This window comes from Electrophorus electricus, chromosome 9 (genome assembly GCF_013358815.1).
Source record: "Electrophorus electricus isolate fEleEle1 chromosome 9, fEleEle1.pri, whole genome shotgun sequence".
In the NCBI taxonomy this organism is placed as follows: domain Eukaryota; kingdom Metazoa; phylum Chordata; class Actinopteri; order Gymnotiformes; family Gymnotidae; genus Electrophorus; species Electrophorus electricus.
Genome location: NC_049543.1, coordinates 7,400,101 through 7,427,500, shown reverse-complemented (window position 1 = coordinate 7,427,500; position 27,400 = coordinate 7,400,101). Strand labels below are relative to the sequence as shown.

The following is a 27,400-nucleotide window of genomic DNA, read 5'->3' as shown; positions in this document are numbered from 1 at the left end:
AGAGTGAGAATTTTACAATGACAATAGCAGGGGTTGGCTAACTTCTTCTGCGGGGCATATAGGGAGCCCAGCACTATTCATACTTCATTGAACTGAAGTCCTGCAATCCTTACAGTGTCTGGTTTATTTAATGTAATGCCTGCAGTGACAGTCTGTAGATGATGATAAACCCATTACACCAACTCATGGGACATGTTCTACACAACAAGACACATGAGGATAACACAATCATGATGGTGTAATGCTTTCTTTACTATCTGTAGCCAGCATGTTATTAAGTCCTGAAATGTTAGTTGAGAACAGTAGAGTATGATAGGTGTGCAACCCATCGGTTTCCGAAAGTACTATTTGCCTAAATATCTGGTATGATGGCATTTATCTTTAGGTACGATCTCCTTGCTAATTCACCATTTTGCTAGTAAGCCATGTCTGCTTACTGTCCTCCTAACCTCCTGCCTGTTCTCATAATGACCTCCCTCTGCTAATACAGCAGAAGGCCTACATAAATGTAAAATTTACCATGACCCATACTACCCTGCTCAGGATTAAGCCTGCATGACAGCCAGAGAAAATACAAGCTGCATTATTATCCCCATGTCCTGATTCTAAGCAAGTTTCCACTTACTCTTTTTTAGCACTAAAAAAGTGCCTCTTACTCTTGTTGACTCTGTGAGTGAAATCTAATATGAGTTCTAGAAAGGAGTCATACCTTTGAACTATTACAATTACTCAATTTTCAGCACACATGGATTTTAATATTGTTCAACTACCCACCCCGGTAAAACCACTGAATTCCTGAGTGAAAAAGGCAGTTTATGAAAGCTAATATCAAAAAGGCAATATACTAGCATAGGGTGACCATCCATCCTCTTTTTCCCGGACCTGTCCGCTTTTTAGTACCTAAAAATGTGTCCAGCCGGAATTTGCATAAAATGTCGATTGGCTTTCCTTTCCCGTTTAAGGAGTTGGTTTTCTACAGTTGCCATATGCTGTATAGCTGTTTTTGCATTGCTTTGACCATTATTTATAGGTCCTGCCTTCACGCATGGTGCAGTTGGTTGATCATGTGCACGCAATAGGCAAAAACTGGTCAGACTGCTTCTCAGTGTGCGCATGTTTGTGTGTGTGTGTGTGTGTGTGTGTGTGTGTGTGTGTGTGTGTGTGTAGTTGCTTACATGAAGTTTACCTTCTATACGATCTTATGATGTTAACAAGGTGTAAAATTCTCAAACACAGAGCTGATAGAGAGACTCTGACTCTTTTTTTTTTGTTTTTGCAATGTCCGTTCTGTCCCTATACATCATGCATGTAATAAAATAATCTGACATAAATCAGTCTCCTTACACTCACACTCCACCACCTACACTTATAAGTCTAATAAAACAAAATAAATATAATATAAATAATCTGACAGAATTATATAAATGAAGTCTCCAGGGTTTGTATGGAAATCTGCATTAGAAGAGATTCGAACATGTGGATTACTTTAATGGTTCACTCCCTCTGCCAGTACCCTCTAGCATGCAGCCTCTAGCACGTGGCTCTTTGTTTATGCTCTGTTTCTGTATTTGGTGCGTGTTGTACTTATTGACCACACCCCCTGTATGTTAATATGTTCTTATGTTGTTGCCTATTTTAAGCCTGTTGTGTTAGTATGGTTCATCGGTCATGGATGTTGCCTTGACTTCTTTGGTTCTCGTCGACTTTTATGTACTCTTTTGTTTTCTTTCGTTTCATTAAACTCTTCAGTTGGAGACATATGTTTGCTTCCTCCTTTATTCTGCACGTTCTTCACCTCTGACAGTTACACATTTTCCTTGTTAAAAAGGCATTTTTGTATCTAAAACAGACTGATGTTCAGAAAATGTATAACTTTGTACATCAGAACTACTGAGAAGTAGTAGATTTTTATGGCAGCTGATTTTATTTATTCTATGACCATGAAAATAATTTTTGGTGGGGTGACTGAAATTATATTACAAGATTCTTCCATGCAAGAATATGGGAAAAATATTGTAGTATGTACAAGTACGAGTAAGAAAACTATATAAATGTTATGACTCCTCGACCCCACTTCTACAACTCTTCTTTTTACCTCTTTTGGGGGCTGTCCAAGCTATAATCAGGGGGGTCATACCCCCACAATACACCCCATATTTTAACCATGAGGCCACTGATAGAAAATGTAGTAGCTCAGATAAATTAAAGGTTTTTCCATGTTCAGAAAACATCAGCCCATATCTTTAGCCAAGTCTGTATAAACTAATTCAACTTGTAACTGTTACAATAGTAATTTCATTGTAAAATTATCCTATATCCCATATATTCTTTGCACTAAATACAGAGCACCAAATGCAGTAGATCTAAAGAAGTTGTTTAAAAGTTTACAAAGTTGGGTTTGTGGACTTTATACAACTTTCTATTTATCCTGAGTGGCTTGACATCTTCAGTAAGTTACCACTAATTACCTTGTTACCTAATGGCCATTTGACAAATGTTATTACATTTACTTCAAATTGCAAACACACACACACACACACACACACACACACACATATATATATCTCCATGTTTTGTTATTCTTCTGTAATCATGGTTCTCACAAAGCAGCCACAGGCTCGTGCATGCATTCCAACAGGCGGCCGATAGCTGAGATTGATAAGTGCTTCACTGTCTTGGATGCAATGCATGGTGATCTACAGCGCAGGGCCCCTTGGGATGATAACACAGTGGGTGGGTCAGCCTGCAGTAACTGAGAGGAGATGCATTTATATAGCGATGTGTTCAGCGGGCAGGCAGCAAGCTGCTGGGTGAGGGGGGAAGTGGTAACAGGGACAGGGCTCTGCAGAGGCTCTGCAGAGGTGCGGCCCAAAACACAGGCAGCAGGTAATAGGAGTGTCATCTCCCTTCCACAAGACGTCATGCCCTGGACGTAGCCTCTGCCCAGAGAATCCTGATCCAAAGGAACCTGGCTTTGTTTTTCTTTAAGCCTTCCTAGAAAGTGCGAGCACCTATGATCTCACCACCTTGTCAACATTTCACAAATACAGTATGTTCTTACACCATATATATTAGAGTGGTAAGGGACCAAGGTCAATACCTTTGCCTCATGTGTTTCAACATAATGATTATTTTCTCTTATAATGGAAGTGAATTGGCCTGATTTATAACCATCCATTGTGTTAACAGTGCAGTAATGTGCAGTATCAGATTCATGTACCAGATCCAAGTCTGAGTCTGTCCTTTAACATAACATTTCACTGGACCCTCAGATGACCTTATATGCGCTTATTATTAAATAGGAGTAGGCTATAATGAAGCCATCCATGTAATAGTTCAAATATTGGTTCATAAAACATTTTCCAGTGCTTTCCTTTAGTACTGAGCAACAAATCATAAGTGACATATTGACTGTGGCTTGTGAGAATATTGATATGAAATGCTGGAAGGTCTTATCCATGATGAGGCAGTTGGAAAGACGGCTCGATCAAGAGAGACTGGGGAAGGCAAAGGAGACTTTAATCCACCAATTTTCACTAGATATGTGCATTCTTGCAAGTCTCCCTCTAACAAGAGAAATTGACAACTATACTATATGACATGCCACTACTGTACATTTCGCTTCAACAGAACTATTATAGTGTATATATAGCTACTTTACAAAGCAAAGCTCTAGGCCAAAAAGTTATATGCACCTATATACGAACATATATATAAGCCTCAGGTCTGGTTCTTTCAGAGTTAAGCAGAGTTCAAACCTCACCTTGTGACAATAGCATTGACATGTAAATTTCCTATGATGCTTCAGCAGCATGTATACATTTCCAACAAAGCTTCAGTTCTTGTATGGTGCAAATATATCACACAGCTGTCGGACGTTTTTACTCCTTTCACTGCACAGTGCTGCTACACTCTTCAGTAAGGCATTTCAAGCACCAGCAGAAAGCTATAACATAATTTCAGTCAAAGGGTTAAGATTGATCCACATATCCAAGTTTCCAACCATTTAACGTAGTTCTCAAAACTTAGTGGGGTTCATTCTTTTTTGCCTCTGAAAAAAATTGTAAAAGGCCTCTACTGATTACAAAAGAAAAAGCCACCTTTTTTGTCACAACTCCACACACTGTATACATTGTGTGTTGCTGAAACCTCAACTGTATTTCTTTGAAGGCTGATGTCGAATGAAAGAGAAGTTGTCTCTGCCTCTGAAACTTGTTCACCTCTTTTCATCTGGGCCGTGCTAACAAAAGCTGCCTGTAGGGTCTAATTTGTTCTTTTAGCCTTGAATAAGCAGGCATCTTTATTTTCGGCTAACATAAAATTAATTAGCCAAGCAAAGCAGCGAATTTAACCCACCGGAAAGAAGGTTTCCTTGCTCTCAATTTACCAGGTTTTGTCATCCGTTACAGATTGATATTAAGTACTAAGACTTTCCTGGTCCTGAGGACAGGGTTTGGGCTGTTTTTCATTGCTGATATCCACAGGGAAAAGGCTAAGTCTTTGTTACCAATCTTATTCAGTTTCCAAAGGTGTAACAAATCACTTGTGGGTTTTGTGATCTCTCCAAGCACAGTGTGCTAGCAGAAATGCCCTAGCATATTTGAACTTGTTTAGGTAATGAATAGTCCTTAGCTTTGAAATTTTAGCCACAGAATGGAGCTTCAAACACTTTCAATGACCTGAAGATCTTTTTTATTCATATTTTGTAAAGGCCATAAAAGATAGATGTGAAAGAATAAGTAATAGAATTGGGCAAATCTGAAAGGGCTAGCTAAGCCAGTCAATGTGTTTGCCTCATGTACAGTACCTGAGCCTCAGGCAGCTGTCACAACCCAGTCACTCTTTGTATGACAATCTGAGATTCTTGTTGTTGTTTACCCACCAATTCAACCCCAGTGACAACTCCTCCTGCTCTTACCCATCACACACACACAAACACCCCTCTTCCCCTCACCCCCCCCCACACACACACTTTTCACATTTCACTACCCCAGAAGACATCATTACAGCTTCATGAAGTTGCATTGCATCATAATTATTGAATATGTATAATAGTGGAAAAGTCAATAACTGGAACTAAAAGAAGCTTTAAATATTTAAATGACACAAATACATGCAACTTAAGAAGGTATCTCATTTAGACCAGTAAACTTTGATTAGTCCTATAAAACCTTGATTTCACTGGACAAGTGCATCTGTTTAAGGTCACATATAACGAAAAACAAACAAACAAAAATCAGCTACACATTGTGAATGCTTTTGCACTCTTCTACTGTTGCACTCTTCTGACTGTTACTGTTCCAGTGTTCATCAGTGTGCATCAGACAAGCCTTAGTCACATTTAGCTTTAAAAAACATTACACTGGTTATGTCTGCTTTAGTCAAGAAAGAATAGGACCTCACAATTGCAAATTAGTCTACATATTAGAGGATGTAGCTCTAGGAGGTTGTAGGTTTTTTTTAATAACTTTGTTCAATAGAAACAATGGGCACTTACTCTTTGTAAATATCATAAACTCTGAGATCAATTTGTAAAGCACTATTGCATGATTCTGGGGCTTTTTTCTCTAGTAGCCAGCATACATGTCATTTCTAGACTCCCATAATTTTCGAGAGCTTCTCTTGAAAGACATAGAAACATTTGCCATTCTGAACTCCTAACACATAAAATGGAACTGAACTAAGGATTAGACTGTACTACAGAAGCTGGAACTATGATAAGCATTTGGGCAGATGTTTATATTTCCTAATGCTTGTCAGCAATTTCAGTAGCACTTTTAAGTTTGGTACTAAAATTGACATTTGATATTAAACTTCTACCTGTACTAAATAATGCATTAGCCTATATTTAGCTTCCAAATCAAATGCCCTTCTTTAGGACTGGTTAGAATCATACAAACCAACACATAACAATAGGAGGTTACATCAGTTCCCTGCAGCTTCTTTGGCACCATGTGGTAATAATCACCTTTGACCAGCTGCCATGATGGTCCGTAAGAGAACCTTTCAGAGAAATCTGAGCCAGCAGTGCCACGGTCAGTGAAAAGCACAACCCAGAAGAATGTGACCTCTAGTCCACCTGGAATATTATACACCTTGACAATAGCCCTTTAGTAGAAGGAAGCAAACAGCAGAAGGCAAGTTGATCTCTTCTCAAAACTATTCTGATTTACCCAGTTCAATACTTTTAGGCCATCTATCCCAGATTGCACAGAGACAAAAATGTAAAAGATACAAAATGGGCCTCTTTCTTTCTGTGTATATTTTGAAATCTGCAACACACACACACACATGCATGTACACAGGCTATTTGCAAACACACACACATGCACACACAAACACAAACACACCGTTGTCTTAAATTCCATGTTTTTATATTAAACATATGTTGGACGGACAGAAGATGTATCATTGTGGCTCTTAGCAGCTGAATTGCCCTAAATAGCTATAATTCAAAAATAGTTTGATATTGAGAAGCTCATCTCTGTTCCCTTTGCTCTTCAATCAGAACAACAGGTCTGCCATCTGCCACTGAAACTGAGTTAACTCTCTCACACACATCGACATACACCATTACTTGGCAACTATTGCATTTCATCCTACAAGTTCCATGGAATACTTACATCCTATTGCTAAATTGGTCCATTGGTGCAGCTGTTCACTTTACAATAACATGCTGGCTCATGGGAACATATTCAACTATGATTCATAAGAAAACACAGAAAAGTTTGGATAAAAGTTACTTTTATTTTTTAAAACTAGGTGTTAGAATTGGCAAAGATAGCTCTTTTTTTTACTCGAAGAAAGAAATTCTTGTGACTGCTATTGCATCCTTGAATTGGGTCTTTTCGCTGCTGTGTACACACCATACTTTGACTTATCGAATGTGAAAGCAGCATACTGTTATGCAATTGATTTGCAAGGAGGTGGCGCATAAATACAGATACGTCTTTGCCAGCTTTATCAGAAAAGTAAGCAGCATCTTCCTTGATGCATCCATCCATCCATCTATCCATCCATCCATCCATCCATCCATCAACCTTGAGGTATATCTGTCAAAGATAGTGTGAACAGGATCCAACCCTTGGGCCTGCAGTTGCTGAAGTTAAGTATTAGAGTCTTAAGCCAGTCTGAGATGTCACCAGACACTGAAAATCCTCCAAGTGTCTTTGGCCCTCCCCTTCCCCCTGGTCACGTAGAGCTGAGTGTGCTGGGGGTCTTGGCTCTGCTGCCTTTCTCTTTGCTTCTACCTGGCAGTGCATGATAAAGGGAAATTTATGTGTGCATGCATATATAGACAATGTATATGCTGCGTGTTTGTGTGTGTGTGTGTATGTGTATTTGTGTGCATGTACATTTGTGGGTGAGGGTGTGTATGGGCATGTGTGTGTGTGTGCGTGTCTGTGTGCATATGGGTGTGTGTGTGCCCGCATTCCTCCCATCCTCTCATTTTTAACCCATATATCCCTTACTCCATACCTGCAGTGTGTCTTTATTTACTGGAGCTACCCAGCACTGAGGGAGTGCAGGGCACCTCATCTATCCTAGCAGCCCACACGCCCTCCTCTGCTTAACTCACTGTCTGTCCTCCTGCCCTGACACATGTTGTATCGACTACTCTCCCTCATTCTGTATTGCGCTAGTATGTTCAATAGTGCGCTTCGGCACTCAGATATTGGCTTTGGTTGTGTGAAGGACATAGATGAAGGGCTGCTGAGCTGATTCATAATGAAAATGTGCATGAGCGTCTGTGGCTGTGTGTGGGGGTGTGTATGTGGCTGTTTGTAAGTGCAGGTGTGTGTGTATAAAGGACATAAAAAGAAAGTGCAAACCCAATGAATTCTTTCTGAGTTCACTGTCTATGGCGTCTGTCATAAATCAAGGACACACGCATACACACATTCACACATGCTCATGTGCACACAATTATTATGCATAGTTTCCTCAAAAATGCATGCAAAATTACATTTGTTTCTCTTTTTGACTGATTATCGTTTTAAGAGCCACATTCCCCATCATATCCCTAATAAATATAATAAGACAGCACTGTTAAGGAACCTCATCTTAAATGTTATGGTCGTGTACTTAGCCCTAACATGATGTGGCATGCGCTATAGCTATAAAATTATTTCTGTTCTTTCTAGACTTTCTATTTTTATCAGTTTGAAGTTACGGTTAGTCAAAATTATTCCTTTTGGGTGTTGTCTAGTCATTTTCATTGCCCATGCCATTACGGCAATTGTTAGTAAAAATAATGGCGGACATCTTGGAGTGTGAAAAATATGAATTTGAGCTGTGTAATAGCTGTTTTCAGATTGTGTCTGTGTTTCCTTTCAGGCGGCACCCTTTTCTGCTTTCGTTTTGACATGAAGCTCCTCTCTCTGCAGGCGTCTCTCAGCGAGCATTTGGAGCTTAAACAGTGCTGACAAGCAATAGTAAATGGTTTCATTTCGTCGCTGCCTTCATAAATATGAAAGGCTCGACTTTGTCTACAACTTCTGGAATCCCTGCTGCTTTCTTGGCTTCGAGGCTGTGCGTCTTGTTTGATTCGTCCTCTTCAGAGCACAAGAGACAATATTTCTGGGGTTGGTACTCATTTCTCCTTTGCCTATGGAGTTTCCAATCAATCACATCAAGCCACTTCCCTCCACTAAAGTGTTCAATAATTCATTCAAATTCTGGCTCCGGGCCACTACCGATGTCACAAAAAGAAATGCAATGGAGAGCAGGTAAAATGGCGCGGAAGGCTTTGCATTTGGTCATTTTACAGGCCACACAGAATAAACCAGGGCAAACTGAGACTCAGCAGCCTGTCTGGCTAAGAGATTGTTCTTCTATGGTCATGTCTCCTTGCCATTTCCTCTTTCTCCTGGCAGACACAGCTGGAGGAACATCTGGTATCTGACCAGCGAGGATATCATAGGTTTAAGACCATGGGCATTCAAAAGATACCATAAATAAACTAAATAGAGCAAAATGTAAAATGAGTAGGGTTCACTACAGACATACTTTTTGATTCTTGTTTGTGGACTTTAAAATAGATGTACACTGTACATCAGTTGAAATGCCACAGTAACTAAATACACTAGCAACCATTGCAGCATTTCATCAGATATCGATATAGATATGGATATAGATATAGATATATATATATAGATATAGATATAGATATAGTTATAGACAAGATAGTGTTGCTTTGACTAAGACAGTACTTTAAAAAATATGCATTTCTCGTATGTATTAATGAGTAAACAAGCTCACAAGAAGAGGATGTGATGATCCCAGATGCTGTTTAAACATTTCCATCCAGATTTGCGGTGACATTTGGGAGCAAAGCTTGCTTATAAGAATAGCCCTTCATGACTAATTAATAGGACTGAAGGACAGAGTTTGTGCGAGAGTCATGCACCAGTGCCTGGGCAACCTGAGATAATTTTCAGGACGATAGCAGGGTTTTTTTTTTTGGGGTGGTGAAATTTGGAACACAGCATGTTCATGATAGGAAAGACTCACATGAGCACACCTGGGTTAATAAGTTGTCATGGTTGCACAGCTGGCTTCTGAAGTTGTGCATGATTCATATTCAAGTTATTAATTTAGTGTTACTCTGTCAAGTTGAATTACTGTTAAAGAAGCCCCTGAATACATTCAGCAATACCATTTATGTTTATTTTAAAACAACACTATGCAATAAGCAAATATAATTCCTCTGAATTCATCTTGTGTTTGAACACTTGTTATTTGCATAGCAAATATTAGATCCAATATAAGTTCCATGCAACTTCACTATTTAAAGTCTTGAATTTTATGATTTTGTAGGTTCTACTGTACAGTGAGAGGAAAACAGTTAGATTAATTATAATTTAGTTCTAATTTAATGACATTCAATATAGTTTTGAATTGTATTACTGAATTTTTTTTCTACACTGATCTAGAGTTACAGCTGAAATCTCACTGGAACTAAAAAGCTGCAGAAAATCACTAACACAACAGCATGCTTTATTCACAGTAAATATTCTTTAATGAATTAATAAGCAATTTGTGTTGCCATGTGTGAAAAGGTCCCCTTTGGTTTAGGGCAAAACTTTAAAGAAGAGAACTTTAAAGAACCAGTTCACTTAGTTCACTTAGTTTAGTTCACTGTACAATCATTGTTTAGTGAGATTACCTGAGAAACTGAGGATACCACTAATAACAACTGGAAATGCCATGCCTTGCAGTTCATGCTCTACATGAAAGAAAGCCCCTGCTTTTGGGTTGAATCAAGCACAGAGGACCTAGATAGCTAGGATAGAATGTCAGAACTTGTGATATGGCAGGTGTAAAACACATGGCAACATGGCAAATCAGGATTCCTTCTACAGTTTTATAGAGCCAAATAATAATCTTAAATTCGACTCCAACCCTAGTTTTAATCCTGAACTTGTCCCTGACTCATGTTCTGCCCTATACTTTGTCAGACATTCTGGTTGTATCCACTAATATCCCTAAAACTGCAATTCACCTAATGTTTCTCCCCATTTAAATGGCTGACAAGAGGCGTGACAGAATGCCTCCCCCTCTGTGGCACTAGCCTACTCCGCTTCAGAGCCCCCCCATAGCATGGAGGCAAAACACTCCATACTTTTACCAAGACACCCTTCAGTCTATCAAAATAAATGTTCAAATTCGGCTCTCTGAGGGTGGGGTGCTCTTCTGTGGCCATTACCATAATCTGTGTGGAACATCAGGCCTGCAGCACACAGTCTTGACTGAAATTAGGTGCATTCATGAATTGTTCAGACAACCCGTGGTTCCCAGGAGGATAATCAGTTTAATACACCTGCTGAACTGATTATGTGGCGAATCTCAGAAATAGTGACCTTGGGCTCTGGGCCTTGCATATACTTTGAAGAAAGAAAGGATACAAAAAGAGAGAAATGAAGGGGAGACTCAGAGAAACATGGATTTTTTCTTTCTTATGTCTTAACCATAGTAGGGCAATGCTGGTATTGGTTCAATAATATCTCAGAGAACATGGAATTTATATTTAGATAAACATACTTGCTAGTGATTCATGAGCTATGGGAATGACTATTCTTTAAAAATTTCCCACAAGACAAATCTGTCTCTCCCCCACTACTATAAATATTATTCAAGCAGTCTAGGTGCATTTTTGTCTTTGACATTTCTTTTATGAAGTTCCATATTAAAGCCTACTACATTTTTAACAAACATCTTCATTAAAACACTAATATACAGTGTGTACAGACATCGAAGATGGTTATATTTTCTATTTCTATTATGAATATTTTCTATTCATAATGTAAAATTACACCACATTATAACTAGAGTGAATGATTTATGTTTAGTTCATGATTAGCTTATTTTTTTAATATGAACTATTCTGATTTCTGACGGCCTCACTTATTAAAAATGATGCATGCATTAGAGGGTAGACAGAATTTTGTAAATATTCAAGTAAGTCAGCCACTCCTCTGAAAGAATGGTGTAAATGTCTCACAAAATGTAAACCTCAGCCTTCTTTGTGATCTCCATGACCCCCCCCCCCTGAAAAAAAAACAAAAAAAAACCAGCAGTTATTTATAGATTGCATTAGGTCTCTCAAATCAGTCATAGTCATTAATGCAAATGTAATAAATGTTGTTCTCCCATTATACCGGGCACATAGTTTCATGTGATTGATAGCAATTTAAATTTGCATTAATAGAGGCCTGCTGGACAGTTTAAGTGGGAGCTTCTTGTGACACCCAAAAATAAATAACAGCCTGTAACTGAACACTTCCTTACCCAAGGAAAGAACAGAGAGAAGAAGCAAATAGCACACTGACATGAAGAAGAGCGGATCATTGATCATGGCTCCCTGTGAAGGCGGAGCCTAATCCCTCACCTGAAATGGTCAATTATGGCGATGGATGAAGGCAAACAGATGGCCCTTGCTTCGGGTTTAAGAGACTCGAAGCTGTCGGAGTGAACTGGCTTTAGGGCAAAAACTGATTCCGCTGCTTTGACAGGCATGTTTCCAGTAATTCAGACTGATTAAGGTTTATGGTTTTTTATGTCCTTTTTTTCTCACTATTTTTAAATACTATTGTCCAGAGGTTTTTCCATATTTTTCCCAATATTTCCAAGTTTTTCCAATATTTTCCATAAAGCTTTTCCACTACTGCGGTTTACCAGTGTTAAAACATGCTAAGTGGATAAATAAATAAATACATTTAAAAATGCAATAATTTTTGCAGGCGGATTAGTTGATTAAAACACCCAGCATTACCTTTGTAGATCAAATTCAGTGGAATAATGCAATTTAGGTCCGTGCACAAGAAAAGTGGCAGTGTTTTCCCCTGTGCATCTTCATGTCCCCAGCCTCTCCTGTCATGATCTCTTGGAGAGAGTTCATGACTATGGTTTGAATTCGCGCCCCAGTAAGTAGCACTGATTGAGGTTATATGTTCAGGCCTACAGAGTATCCCTCATGGCCAACCCACTGGTGACTTGTGTGGTGCAGTGGTCAATAAAATGTTTTCATTTGTTTTCTATTAGATATGAGTTTGAAACAGAAGAAGCCTCAGGGTTTTAATGCCCTCCGTAGTAAGGTCAAAGCAGATATAAGAGGTTAATAATGATAAACTTGTAAGAAAAACATTTGGGCAGTTTATCAGCATTTCATTTCAATTACACAGACAAACTTTGTCCTCAAATTCAGTGGAACTGAACCAATTTGGAATTTAAAGCCAAAACATACATAGGTTGTTTAATTCCCATCTTTCTGTCTCAAAAATAAGTCTATTAATTTATGAAAATGTATGTTCACGCTGTATAGTCAAGAGGACCTAAATTCCAGCTTTCACAAATACATAGCTTAGCCCTGTTTGGTCATTGGTTGTTTGCAATTTTAGGTACTTCATCCCAATGCATATCCTTTGCATTTGTTTTAAAAGTACCTTTTTAATATGCCTGAATCATATTTTAGTGTAAAAAAATCTAAAGACACACTAAGGAATAGGTATTTATGGGACAGAATACCCAGAAGGCAATGTTGTGACAAAGACAGTTAATGAAGTCTGAACAGTGTGGTTTTGTCAAACCAATCTGTCTTCATAACATGTGAGCTCCTCTTGGCCTTGGTGTGGATACACAGATAGATGCCCAAAAAAGGCACCAAAGTTGTTTGTGAAAATATACAACTGTGCCACTGCTCTTTCTGGCCACAAATTTATCACAATGAGCACTGAGGAGCATCTATTATATAGCCAATTAGACAAGGCTATATAGAGTAAAGAGAGTGGGGGGACATATATTTAGTCAAGAAAGATGAATTTGGATACAGCCTTAAATTTAACTTGATGCCATAATGTCAAAAGGACGCAGCACATAGAGAAAACATTACAGTACCATAATTGGAAATTATGTTCCTGGGTAACAAATGCTAACATGTTTTTCAGTGCCCCAGAAGGGAATTAGATAAAAACATACCATAAGAAGCAAACAGGAAAAAAAGAAAAGAATAAAATTTCCACCCACATATTGTCCTCTTCAGAGGATTTCTAGATGTTTCATATATTTAACCTTATGAAATAGACACTCTTAACTGCATACAGTATAATTTGATACAAACTTTAGATACTTGCAGTACATTACAGAGAATTAGGAGTGGGCGGTGATGTTTTTAAATAAGATAGAGCAGTGTGAAGGCCTATGTTAATTATACATGTTGAAAGTACATTTCAATTCTCACAACAGAAGCTCACAAGAGAATTGGAAAAGATGAGAAAAAGAGGCTATGAAAAATGTCTTTGCTGTTTATTAGCTAAAATAACAGACAAACAACATTTTAGTGAGATAAAATTAGTAATTAATATAAACAATGATTTGGCACTCATACATGTAGTACTGTTTATACACTCTTTTTGCAAAGATAACAGGCTTTTCTTAATGCTGGAGGAGATATCTGTTTAAAGAAACATGGTAGAACTCCATATATAATCTTGCCAGGTCCACCGGAGTCCTACAGCTCACCCTGAGGTTTTCAATGTCTGGAATGGCAAAGAACCTGTGAGATAGAAACTGTGATCTGAGGACCACTGTGTAGACTTGGTCATTGTCCTGCTAGAAATGAAATCTAACACAGTCCAGACTAAGCTTCTTGGCAGAGGCAGCCAGATTTTTATCTTAATTCATCAGGTATTTGATTAAGTCTGTGATGTCATGTATCCCAAGATTCCCATGGCCTTTGAGGAAAAACAGCTCACAACCTTACAGATCCATTGCCATAGTTGAGTAGGGATTCTGTTCTTCTCTGCCATGACCTTCAAGTTTTCAAACTCAGATGATATTTGTTGACAGAAAACTCTATTTTGGCTCATCTAACCACAGGACCCAATTTAAATAAAAGTTCCATGCATGTTTAGCAAAGTCAGCTTCAGCAATTCTGCAATTGCACAACAGGGAAGGATTCTTGGAGAAGGCACTGTCTCTTTAATCATCCTCCATGCTATGTGTGTAGTTGTGTCTGTGTGTAGTTGTGTGTGTGTGTGTGTGTGTGTGTGTGTTCCATCTTTACAGATCTACATCTCTGTTTTATTTGCATGTCACTGAGGAGATGATGCCAACACTGGACTAGGCCTGCATCAGTGACAAAGCATCCAAGATGATGCCAGAGAATGTCCCGGTGCCGCCAGTAGATGTACTAATGCTGACATATCCATCCAGTCACTCCATCTACTCCAGTGGAAGCAGAAACAACTCACATACCCTAGACCCACTGAGTAGCTGAGACTCCTCACCTATACTGGCTGAACTGGCTGCTTGGACTAAACATAATGTAATAATGCATGGACTGTTTATTAGCTGGGCCACTCAAGGATGATCAGCTTGAGTCTTGGTTTTCCCAAGGTTTCTTCCTTAAATCCATCAAGGGAGTTTTTCCTTGCCACGGGATTGGTCATTAGGGAAGCTGTGTGTGTGTGTGTGTGTGTGTGTGTGTGTGTGTGTGTGTGTGTGTGTGTGGAGACAGACTATACTCCCACTTTCTTATGTTCTCTTCCAAGCAGTTTTATTACAAGTCCAATCATTTTAAATGTCTTGCTAATTGACCTAATGGCAAAGATGCATATTTTTAGGTAGTAAAAATTGTTTTTCATCTAATTTATGAGGGTCATCACCCTTTTGTCTCGTTTAATTTGTGTTTTCTCTGATCTTTATAATGATGATGGATGGCATGTGTTTGACCAGTGTGTCACCATATTTATTACACCCCTTTGAAATAGAAACAACCTATGGATGTCCACTTAAGAGTTACACATGGCCATTAAAAGGTAGAATGATATTCTAGGTGTGCCAACAACTGTGATGTGTTTTGAGAGAAAAAAAACAACAACTTTTTTTTGAATGATGACACCTTAATGAATGGTTAGATTTCTTTTGTATTTTCACTGAACAATCCACAATTCTTCTAGCTAAAGTAAGAGAGGAGAGTACCAATGTGATTGGTGCTCTATACCAAGCTTTTGACGAAGGTCTCGAGGTTAGCAAAATGTCATCTCTACCCCACAGGGTGGCACAGAGGGAAGTGTGGAGACCATTAATTCTCCTCGTGTATATGACAGTGACAAAATACCCACCGGCCCACCTAATAACTCCATCCCCATTAGACCTGGAAATAAGCTCTGTCCTCAGATGCAACAAGAAAAATGTCAGTTGTGTCTTCTTCCTACGCAGCTTCTGCCTTTCCCATGTGTGACTTGAATTAAAAGGTAAATGGGTTATGTAATGAATTGTTAAGGTTCACACGTACCCTTTTCTTCACAAGGCATGTACAAAGGGTCCCAACCACAGGGAAAGGAAATCACTTCTGGTATAAATGTTGGGGATATTACGCAGTTTGTTGTTTAATACTAACAGAATTCTATTAGGGAGCGTATTGAAGTTATAGCCCTAAAACTGCTGTTCTGTGAATTTGTTCAATGGAGGAATGGGGGTTTAGAAGTGCAGAGCGAGTTTTGCATGTGTCAGATAAATCAGCTTAGTGGCAAACAAAACACATTTCAGTATTCAGCCTACACAGTGTAATTGACTGCTGCATTCTAAATCCATCTGTATCAAAAGATAGGTGGCATGCTAGCTGTCACAGCCAATCAGCTTCCTTCCATCAGGAAATGTCAAAAATGAATGTGGACTGAATCGGAAAACCAGCGCACAGGCCAAATCACGCACATGGCTTTCACTGCTTATGGAAAGCCTTCAGAAAATCATGCAAGAGAAGTCAGCTTTAAACCTGATGATCTGTGCGTAAGGCCTCATATGGCTCATATGGCATCTGGTGCATTGTATAATAATAATAATAATAATAATAAGGGGGAAAAAAACAATTTCCTGTGATAATGTTTATTGCCAGCATAACTGGCATACATGTTATTTTTAATATTTGTCACAATCAAGGCTCTTACTGTGCCTTTAAAACGTTATGCTTATTGTGTCAGGGTTGTGAGTTTTGAATTGATTTCATACTCTTGTTAATATTTTATTTCTTGTAGAGTTGTTTTGTGTGTGCATAACCTAGTTGGGCTGTCTACTGATGTTGTCAAGTTATCATTTGTTTGCTTCACAGTTTTTTCTTATATGTATCTCTGTGGAGTGCACAAACAAGATACTGATTGAAAATGGTCAAGGGCATATTATTTCACAGCAGTAGGTACAATGTATTAGTTAACATTGCAAATGCCGGTGATTACTTAATTTGATTATGACATCTGAATTGCTGTATGTTGAACTGACTTTTAATTTGCTGCTTATTTCTTCTCAAGGAGACATAACACCAGCATGATTTAATAAAAGCTATGCGGTTTATATTATATTGTGAAAAAGCATATCCAACAGTTATTGCATTAGAGATAAAAATAGTAATTTGTCTCTTGACCAGTTACAATTATAGCTTTCTGCAAATGCATTTTCCACCTCATAGAAGGTAGCATGTAATTTCTTTGCTTCCCTCATTGGTAGCCATTTTTAATAATGGAGCCTGCATAGTTAATTAAGCCAGTTACATTTCACAAAACACAGGTGTTCTTTTCCAAATCTGGCTTTGAGTGGCTGGTGTAATTATGCATTCAGTTGTGAATGCTTTCCTGCTTGTGCTTGGGTTTACAAAGGATGTGCATATTAATCCGGTTTCATCCCAGTTTTCATCTTTTCATCTCTTACTCTGCTCTGCTCTGCTTCTGGTAGGTCAGACAAAGTCTTGGCCTCAATTCTGATTCTTTTTTTCTCGTTCACTTCTCCTAACCCTTCCGAACTTTGAATGCATGTTATGCATATGTAACACGAGTGGCTACTTGCTAAAGGAATTGTGAGAACAGGGATTGTTTAAAATAATGGAACACAGAATCCCACTGGCAAACAAGGAGGTGGTTCAGCTTGTTGCCATAGCTATACTGAATGTTAGCTGACTAGCATACTGTTCTGCTGTCTACCGAGCTATAACCAGCAAGGAAAAACAATGTAAAAATGAGGTTAAGTTATAGAAGTGATTAACTGAAGCCTTCAGCAGATTAGTTTTGTTAGTCAGCCTTTAGTTTTAAATCACTGCAGTTAAATTCAACCATTAAAAAATGACATCCATATCCAATGATATGATCAGACACGGCTATTTAAATTTAAATGGAAGTATATATTTTGACTTTTATTAACAATTCCATGGGCTGTATTTAATTTAATGGGTTTTTATTTAATTCCATGTGTTCAGTTTGTGTGGTTATGATGAAACTTCAAAATGCATTTCAGGATATGATACTGTCCGTGGTCTACTGCTCAGTAAATGTCTTCCCTCCTGTGAAACTGAGGGTTTGAAGGGCAGAGTAGCAACTTGCCCCTCCCCTTCAGAGAATTGGATTGCCCTTCAAAATGACACCAGGGATTTCCCCAAGGCCAAGTGGGGAGGGGAAGTGTAGGAGTGGCTTTCTTATCCAAAATTGGAACTGGGGGCAGTTCTCATATAGCTCAGCCTTTAGCCCTGAAGGCCTTAACTTTGTGCATTACTCGCCACTGCCACTGTTTCCCATGGTTGTAAGGACAGTCCCCACTCCTACTTAGCCTGAGGAAAAAATGGCTTGTCTGCTTCAGGAAGACAGGCTGGATGCATACCCCCCCCCCACCCCCCCACACACACACACACACCTCCCCAAGTTTGTCTCATTCTGTCTATCTGTCTCCCCTTATCTCTCTCTCTCTCTCTCTCTCTCTCTCTCTCTCTCTCTCTCTCTCTCCATTGCTCTGCTGTCCTCAGCTTTTCTTTATTCACATTTTTCCCAAGAGGCCATGATAACAGATTGCCAATAAGCTGGGTGTCATGTGATAGCAACACACATCCCCCAACTGGAGTAATGCGTCATCCCCAGAGAGCAGGGACTGCTACTTACCATGTGCATGGCTCACTGTCCACCCCTTGCAATCAGAAATAAGAGGTCACAGGTTAAATAGGGACCTGTCTTGGGAACCAGAAGCCCATAACAACGTACACCGGATTGTCTACAATCTGATGAGCCATGGTATTCCATGGTTAGGAACAGCTAACTGTTAACTTTAGAGGTCAATAGCATTTCATGGATGCTCAGACTATTGTTCTGACTGAGGGTTGCTCCTTTCTATCTGAACACAAAATGCACAGTTTTGTTGCCCTCAGTGCTGTATCCAAATGCATAAGGTACCTGTACAGCTCCAAAGTCTGCTTAGTAGCTTGTCTAGTCAGTACCTAAGGGAATTTATTATTCACTGGGCTCCCTATGTGCTGTAAGTGACAGCATAATGTTTATTACTGTGTCGTTGTCATCCCCTCCACCCCTGCGCTCCAGGCCACTGCGGCCGCCAGTGTCTTCCCCTCAGCTCCAGACCACCACTGCGTGGGGAAGAATCGATTTCTTCCAGGACAAACTCATAAACCTCAGCTTCATCTGATTCAAGGACATTTAAGAGGCGCAGTTTCTCCACTGCAGTCCTGGGGCTAGAGTGTCTAGTGAAATGAAACATGCTCTTTTTTTTTGCTTGTCTGCTTTTTTTGGGGGGGGGGGATTGTTGCTTTTTTTTCACAAAAATGAACAATAACTATTAATGGAAACTGGGGAAAATTAAACCCTTTTTCTCAGCAGAGTAAATTGAGTCACTCTATATAAAATTTAATTGAAATCAGAGTTTTGTGACATGGTGTTGCAACACTGTTTCCACATTTGCTTACAAGCACAAGTCCACTGTGGTGAGACTGGACCACAAACCAAATGTGAGTCAAAGATGCTAAGCCTGAGTGGGTCATGTTAGAAATAAGAGTGAAAAAAGAATCCCATAGTGCACCACCTTCAAAAATAAAATGTGACCTTTCTCAAAAGAAGAGTACAATTCACAGCCTGGTGGAGACATAATAGCCACAGTATATGATTGGGGGATTGGTAAACTACACCCAAAAATAAACCAAGGAATCTTGGTTTCCAAAGTATTCATCTTGTTCTTTATGTCTCGTGGTGTTTTATTACCCCATCCCCCACTGCTCACTCTTAGCTCACTGTAATTAAGTGAGAGTGAGGCTGAGCCAGCTGTTACTTCCTCCAAGTTAGAGGTGGTGCTTGCTCCCTGTAGGTGTGCCAGAAATCTTTGCCAAAACATTGCACGGTCATATCCTTACAGGGTGTTCCAAAAGGCGAAATGTGATCTGTCCCACTTTTAGAAGTACAGTAATTCTACAACACCTTCTCCGTTGCAGTGCAGTGACTAACTCTTTGTACAGACTGTCAGTGCAGTCATTTTGCTCAGTGTTAATTGCGGTGCCTGCACCTGGTTGAGCACTCAGATGTGACTTTTGCACTGCGGTTAAAGAGTGTGCAAATGTCACGCTGTTGTGATGCTGCTCAGGCATGCAGAATCCCACAGCAGTCTCAGGTGTGTCAGAGCCTCAAATAACGATGAGCGCTCACCTTTGCGGTCGTACCACACACCCAGCCCACTTTAGGCAACGGGGAGAGGTTACGGCAGATTTTTTGCTCAGTGGCTTGCGCCTGACCCACCTGAGTGACACAGTCTACGTTCTTTCCTGAGCTGGAATTCCTCACATGAATGCAGGGTAAGCCCCAAGGCCCCAACTTAGTTACCCATTCGCTTTGCTGGCAGTTTCTCGCGCGCATGAGAAATCTCCCTGCTCTCCAGCATGGGTCGTTTCAAGGTGAGGCCACCAGCGTTGGGGAGGTAAGGTGCCAAGCAAAGGGCTTTTTTTCAGGTGCTCCCCAAGCCCTGGTTTGGTACTGTGAGGGCATGGTCAGTGGCACTGCGAAGCCCGCACCTCTACTTTATACCACTGGCTTCATTCACAGCTTGGAGCAGACCACAGCCGCTGTTGCCTCGGGGCAGTGCTTTGATAATCGTTACACAGGCAACTGCCAGCACAGCCTCTGTGAGCTCATGCATCTCAAATGAAACAGTGGGGAAAACAGGTCTGTAAGGCCCGTTTGCTGCTCTGGTCAGTGCGTATTGGACGCTTCGTGGGTTGCTGTGAAGTAAGTTGCTGTGATGTTTCAATCATTTGAAAACAGAAAAGCTCAGGAGGTTTCAGGAGGTCTGGTGCCACAGACATGGCTGTGTGTGCCTTGATCAAATTCAGTGATGTCCCAAATTAATTGAAAATCAACACTGTTTTTGTTGTTTTTGTTTTGTTGTTTTTTTTATATAGTCCAGTACATTGGATTGGAAATGTGCAGAATTGTTAATCATCTATATTGAACCATATAAGAATTAAATACCTTTTTATACAGGGACCCTGTATTTCAAATGACAAGAACTAATTAACAAATAACAAATTAACATAAACTTTAATAAAAGTCTCATCTTTAAGACCTGGTTGCAAATCACTGGCAATTGAAGATTACCTGAATTTTATGACTCACGGGCAGCACCAGAGGCTGGCTGTTTCCTCCGGAGACACTCTTCCAAGCCTGTAACACTTCCATTTTCAGTTCATACTAGTTTCTTGGGGACTTTTTTGCCTGCAGGAAGTGTAACAAATTCAGATCGGGTGAGGGACTTGATCAGCGAAGGGTGATTATCCTGAAGCCTGAGGAAACACCAGCCACTGAGTTTTAAAACATTTGGTCGGATCTGAGTGGTAAAAATAAATCTTGAACACTTCAGAATTCATCCTACTGTTGCCGTTGGCAGTAGCATCAGTAAAAACAAGTGAGCCAGTTCTGCTGGCATCCATACATGCCAATATCGCTGTTTTGTGAACAATGTGGCATTTCCTTTTTTCTCCCCACTTTCTTCATTCCTTCACTCCAGCAGAGGTAAATTGAGACTTTGTTGCAGAATCCCAGACTTTTCATGTCAGTTTGTACAAGTCACTTGGCAATTAGATTTGTGAGGGAAACCAGCTTGTAGCAAATCCTGTGAGGTTATTAAGGTGTAATATCCCTGTTAAGACCAATGTGTACCTCACTCCTGCACACACACAGTGTGCTTGATTTTTCCACACTAAGTTTCTCCCTCATTCATGCACTGCTGTGGTTTTCTGGTGTCTGCCAAATGTTTTATTGTTGCTAAGCTTGCTAGTTCATGCTTACTTCCTAACCAAGTAATAAGTTGATTTTGATGCATATTAATTGCTTTTCCTATGTCTTTAGATGATATGATTTGAGCTTCCCAGTGATCTGCTTCACTGGCAATGACACTTGCTTAGTCCTTATGATGAGTGACAACAGCAAGGGAACACAGATGCAAGTGAATCACGTGGAATGTACTCTAAACCTTCTCTTAGCACTTTTGTGCATGAATTAATGAAGCGGGAACACACAGCTGGCAAGTATCAAGTGAGCATCTATTCAGTCAAGTCCTTATAGTCTCCTGAAATAGGGAAACTCTGTATTAAATGGGCATAGTAGTACATACTGCACTTTAACCTCATAGTCAGTGTTTTAATTTCAAGCCCCAGTGTGCTGGTATACAGAGCCCAGATGTCCATGTCCAAGTGCTTATGAACTATGAACTGCACTACAGTCCTGAGGTGCATGCACTCTACAAAAATGTTTACACAGCACTGCACATGTATAGCAACATGTAAAGATAAACCTAATGCATGAAATGTTTTATGATAAACATGAGATGTCATTGCGTATTAGGTAAACAGATTGCAGTCCTGTTTGGAAACGTGCCTTTGAAAGATAAGAGACAGAAGCTTAACACTACACACACCTATAGACAGTACATTTGTCACTTTCAATGGTTATGCAAATGCATATCTCTAAACTTTTCCCTTCACATTCAGCTTTGTTGAAATGTAAATGCACAGCAGCGGAAGGTCCCAAGCTCCCAACTGCTTACAGAAGTAATCTTCTGACTGGAGAAACTTTGGCATTCTCTGTTAAAAGAAGCGATAGTGGGGGGGTTTCAGAGACATTGGTGAAAATTGCTTTTGCAGTCATTTTACTGTTATTTCAGAGAAATGGATGAGGGAATAAAGTAGTTGCAATTCACATTATAGAGGCCTGACAGGTCCACTGGTCTCTTAAAAAGTTGCACTCTCCAGATCATACTTTACAAATAATAGCTGAAACGTCGTTGCAGATCGGTGCTGATTATATTTGCTGTCCTCCCAGAGGACATTTGTAGTTTCCCTACAGGCCTTTTTTCTGTATCGCTTCTAAATAAATGCTTTCTTGCAGCTCAACACTGTGTGCATGCCTCTTCTTCACTTTCAGAATCTTTTCTTTGCTGCCTCATCTTGTGGGCAGCTTTTCCCACAGGTCTTCTTCGCTAGCTGACCTCCAGCACCGCTCGGCTGTGTTCGACAGCGAGAGCATGACGGACGCAGGAGCCGGCGCCTGCCAGTTGGAGGCGGCGTGTATCAACCTGGCCCACAGCCGAGGCTTGAAGGCAAGGCGTTCCGGATCAAAGACACCTACCCTGACACCTACAGCCAGTCTGATTGCTAATACTGAGCCAAATAACCCCAGATTGTGGTGCATCGTGGTGCTGGTATAAATACTGGGCATTATATTAAGTACCTTTTCAAGGACACGCATAAGATAAGAGCTGATGCCTTCTTGGCTAATTTCCTGCCCTGGACATAGTAAAGCATACAGTATATCTCTTTATAAAGGGTTCTGTGCTACAGGGATGTTATAGATCTGTCTGTTGACCTCCCTGCTAATGATAACCAGCTTATTATGGTGGACCCTGCCCTACCACACTGTGCATAAATGCCCAATCGACTATTTCTTAATGATTACAAATTATCCCACTGGAGGCAATTACATGGCGTGGAATAAATACGAGGCCTCTCTCAAAAAGAGTGGCCGCAATTATTGTACTTAATGTATTCACCAATATCAGATGAAACACTCGAGTTCAGTGGATGTGTGAGTGCTGGTCAGGAGGGCGCAGTTATATTAGAGGTATTTACAACACGCTGAACCTTCGTTTTATAGCCAAAATAGAGAAAAACTGTGTGCCATTTTTTTCCCCATAATAGGACTGCACATTATTAGGCCTGTAATGGCTGAAAGCAATTTATAGATGGGCTGGTGCAAATATGATAGAAGTACATTTGGTGACCAATCTACTGACTACTGCACATTTCCATCATGTAGCAACACACAATATGTCTGAAACTTTTAGAGCTCTGTCTGTAGATAGCTAGCTAGCTAGATAGATAGATAGAATGTTCGATTCACTAATTGTGCTTTGCCTTACCAAAATAACACAAAAATGTGGTACCATCATATAGTGGTGCACAGGCTAGGCCCATGGAAGGACCTGCTTCTGTATCATAGAGACTAAAAGAGATCTGAGGGACACATAAAAGTTACACCTCAGTCTGCCGGCCTTCAAAATAAGTGTGGCAGACTTCCAGAGCCAGTAAAAAGAGCCCTGCATGAAGCAATCGGCCATCACAAAGTGCGGAGTCCAGATGCACTGAAAAACCCCATGAAGGACCAGTGGGTCCCCTTTCATCAATGTGCACAAGGCTGAGGGGGCTGATGGCCTGAAGTGATGGCAGCAGAAAGAAGTGAATCATCAGATGAATCAAGTGTATCATGAGGGTGAAATACTGTAGCAGGCACCTCTGTCTTAATGGCAAAAATAACTGCTTCTCAACATGTCACACACACAACAAACAGACATTTACAAATACACTAACAAATAAATGCACGTGCATGTCTATGTGTTCATCTGTTGGCTTGCTTCTGATTAATAGCACTTTAGTGCTCTATTCTCCCACACTGTAGAAGATCAAACTATTTCACTGTTATTGGTCAAGTGTATCCTGCTGCACCAGGTGTGCACTCAGAGTTGTGAGTGTGTAGTAAGAGTTGGGTTCTTGAAACACAATACATACTTAGTTTTGTTTGAATAAACTGAAGTTTTGTTTGAATAAATGTCACATGTTTCTTCTTAGATTGTCCAATCATTTAGTTACTGATCGTTACATTTTAGTGAAAAGTGTGCCAGACAGTAATGGACTTTTAAGCAAATAACTGAAAATGAACAATGAGAAAACACCAATGTTCATTTCTAAAAGTTAAATAAAATATTTTAATAACATTAATTAAAGATGGTAAAACTGTATGTTGTGGAAATAAAACATAACTTCCAAAATAAATTAAAATTAATTAGTTACATGTTAAATTAATTAGTTAATTATTAATTAATAATCAAATACATGTAAAATGATTTTTTTTTGTAATTGTTATAATTAACCTTTTTGAAAAGTTCTTATTTTAAGTCACTTGAAGTCAAAAAAGAAATGCAATGTTTTTCAATACTTGTAGAAACTTTGCTTGTCAAAGAATAAACTGTCATACCTGTTATGATCATTATTTACTGAATTTACATTCAGTAAATAGACGATCATTAATAAAGATAAAGAATAAGAAAAAAGCATTCTTATTCATGAAAATACAATAAATGAATGAAGTAATGAGGTCAAAAAGAGATAGAATAAATAAATTTAGGAACCTTCTGATTGCTTCCTAAATCCCCTGTGATTTTACCTGAAAGCGGAAAGGCCTACTGACTAAGGAACATACAGGGGAGTTGAGAACATTCAGAGAATACTCGGTCCAAGTTCAGCCTCAAACATAGGTCAGTGTTTACTACCAAGTTCAGATGTCTAGGAAAGGTGGGTTGAATCAGGGCCATGAATTCCTTATTGATTCCCTGTTCTCCGTTTCGGTGCTTTCAAGCGCAGAAAATAGACTCTGCCTGGATTGCATTCATGGTTATGAGACCTGACAAGATCACATCAAGATGAAGAAGGTCAGTTATAATGGATTCATTTTTTGGCAAACACAGTGGATGGGATGTCAGATCTGTCTGTGCCATTATTTACCTTTTCATTGTTTTGTTTATTTATTTTATTTATTGGGTTTTTTTTTTTGTTTGTTTTTGTTTTTTTTCATTTTTCATGTTTGTTTGACAAACCCTGCTGGCCGGATGGCTAGAACGAGGGTGCCCTACATATGGCTCAGGGACCCAATACGGCCTTCCAGTCAGCTGTATCCGGTCGAACTGGACAAATACAAATTCATCTCTGAAAAGCTTGTTTAAAATAGCCCTGATTCAGAGCGCAGGGGATGGCTATGGGTGGCTCTAGGTGGGATAACTTACGAACTGAGCCTGTCTATTTTGTGAAGGAGCTTCTGGCATGCCATAAAATGTAATATCACTTTGTATACTGTACATTTAATACTTTGCTATATGTAGTGCCCTGAATTTCCAATCACGCAATGTTGCAGGTATCACGATTAGTCCCTCCCAGCTTTCGTGTTCCATGTTTTTCCTGTCTTGTGTAACTCCATTCCGTAGTTTCGTTTTCTCTGCCCCTCGTTTTGATTTTCCACACGTCTCTCGTTTCTAGTCTTGTTAAGTCCATGTATCTAAAACTTGTTGCGTGCCCTGTGTCCTGGCTGTTCATTGTCTACGTTTGTATGGAATATATTGAATGCTTGATTCTAGCTGTTTTGTTTTTTCCTTACCTCCGTATGTTGAACTCTCCGTATATGAACCTGAGCTACCCTAACGACTATGATTCTGGATTTGCCCTAAATAAATCTCGCTCTTCTCCGCACATGCGTCCGCCTCCTTACCGCTCTCAGTTACAGCAGGCAATGTAACCAATTGATTTATATATATATATATATATATATATATATATATATATATATAAAGTTACTCGCAACTTTCATGCCATTCCTTGTTTCTGTAAACAATTCATGAAACCAGGTTTCACAAACTACATAAAGTAATAATGAATCGATACTAGGCCAGCCCTCACAGCGGTCACACGCATATGCAAATGAGCACGATGAGAACAATAAGTCAGAGTCGCAGCTGTATTCGCTACGTGAAAATATTCCCATGCAAACACACAACGATAAGATAATTCCAGTGATCCTCCCGTCTGCCCCACTCACCTCCAATCTTCCTACATCTCTGGCCTCTCCAGGACCCGGGGCTGAAATCCATTTACTTTGCCGCATGTCTCCTCAGTTGCATTTATTTAGCTGGACACTCGTCTGTGAAATCCATGGTTTTATGTGCTTGTACTCCACAGGAAACGCACAAGAGACCAGCCTTAGAAGCAGTCCTATTACACCGCATGAGAGGAGTGTCAAATTGCCATAAGCCTGAGAGTTTTGGCCCTTATTCCAGGAGTCGCGATTTGAGTGAGACTGTGGCTTGTGTCACACCTTGTTACCCAGAAAATGACATCGTAACTGCTATACCTAATAAACATCAAAGTAATGTTCTTTCTTCCAAAGACCATCTCAAGACATAAAATACTTGCCAAAAGAACTAAAGCAGTTAAGTATATTTTTGAATCTCCAGTAAAAAGGTGAGGCTTTGAGTTAATCATTTATCTCTGGTTATTTATATGTTTCCTTCCTTTAGTAATAATTAATAGCATATTTGTGATCCATGCACCCTCATCTTAGTCAAAATGATTCCACAATTTCCATTGTTACTTATTGGTTAGCAGCTCTGACTGTAAACTCAGCTTGTGGTATTCTCTTTGAAGTCTGCCTTTGGACTCAGCAGGTCTAAACTGGTCATTCGTTGGTCTCCTAAAACATTTTACCTACATAATAACAAGTTTTTTTGTTGTTGTTTGTGTAAAAGCCAGACTGGTTGATATGGTGTCCAGTATTAGTATGCCTGGTAAAGATAAGCAAAGCCGACAAAGCTATAAAAAGGCTATAAGATTGTCTTTGTTGTTTACCAACTTGAAGTTGTATTGAAAATAGCTGAGAAAACACTTTTTTTTGTCAAAAACATGTCACAATTATTACCACACCTGAAGCTCCTTCCCCTTCATATATCTTTTTAAGCAAACCTTATCTATCCAGATCTCATAGTCCTTGCTTGGAGA

At 39.6% G+C, this 27,400-nt stretch overlaps 1 long non-coding RNA gene across 1 annotated transcript; it reads right to left on the bottom strand.

Annotated features, from left to right (window-relative positions):
• Positions 1-13,855: 13,855 nt before the first annotated feature.
• LOC113572956 lies at positions 13,856-26,676 on the bottom strand. Its single transcript, XR_003410169.2, has 3 exons — positions 26,445-26,676; positions 20,904-21,020; positions 13,856-14,036 (listed from the first exon to the last, which is right to left on the bottom strand). It is a non-coding gene; the product is annotated as an uncharacterized LOC113572956 (long non-coding RNA).
• Positions 26,677-27,400: the final 724 nt, after the last annotated feature.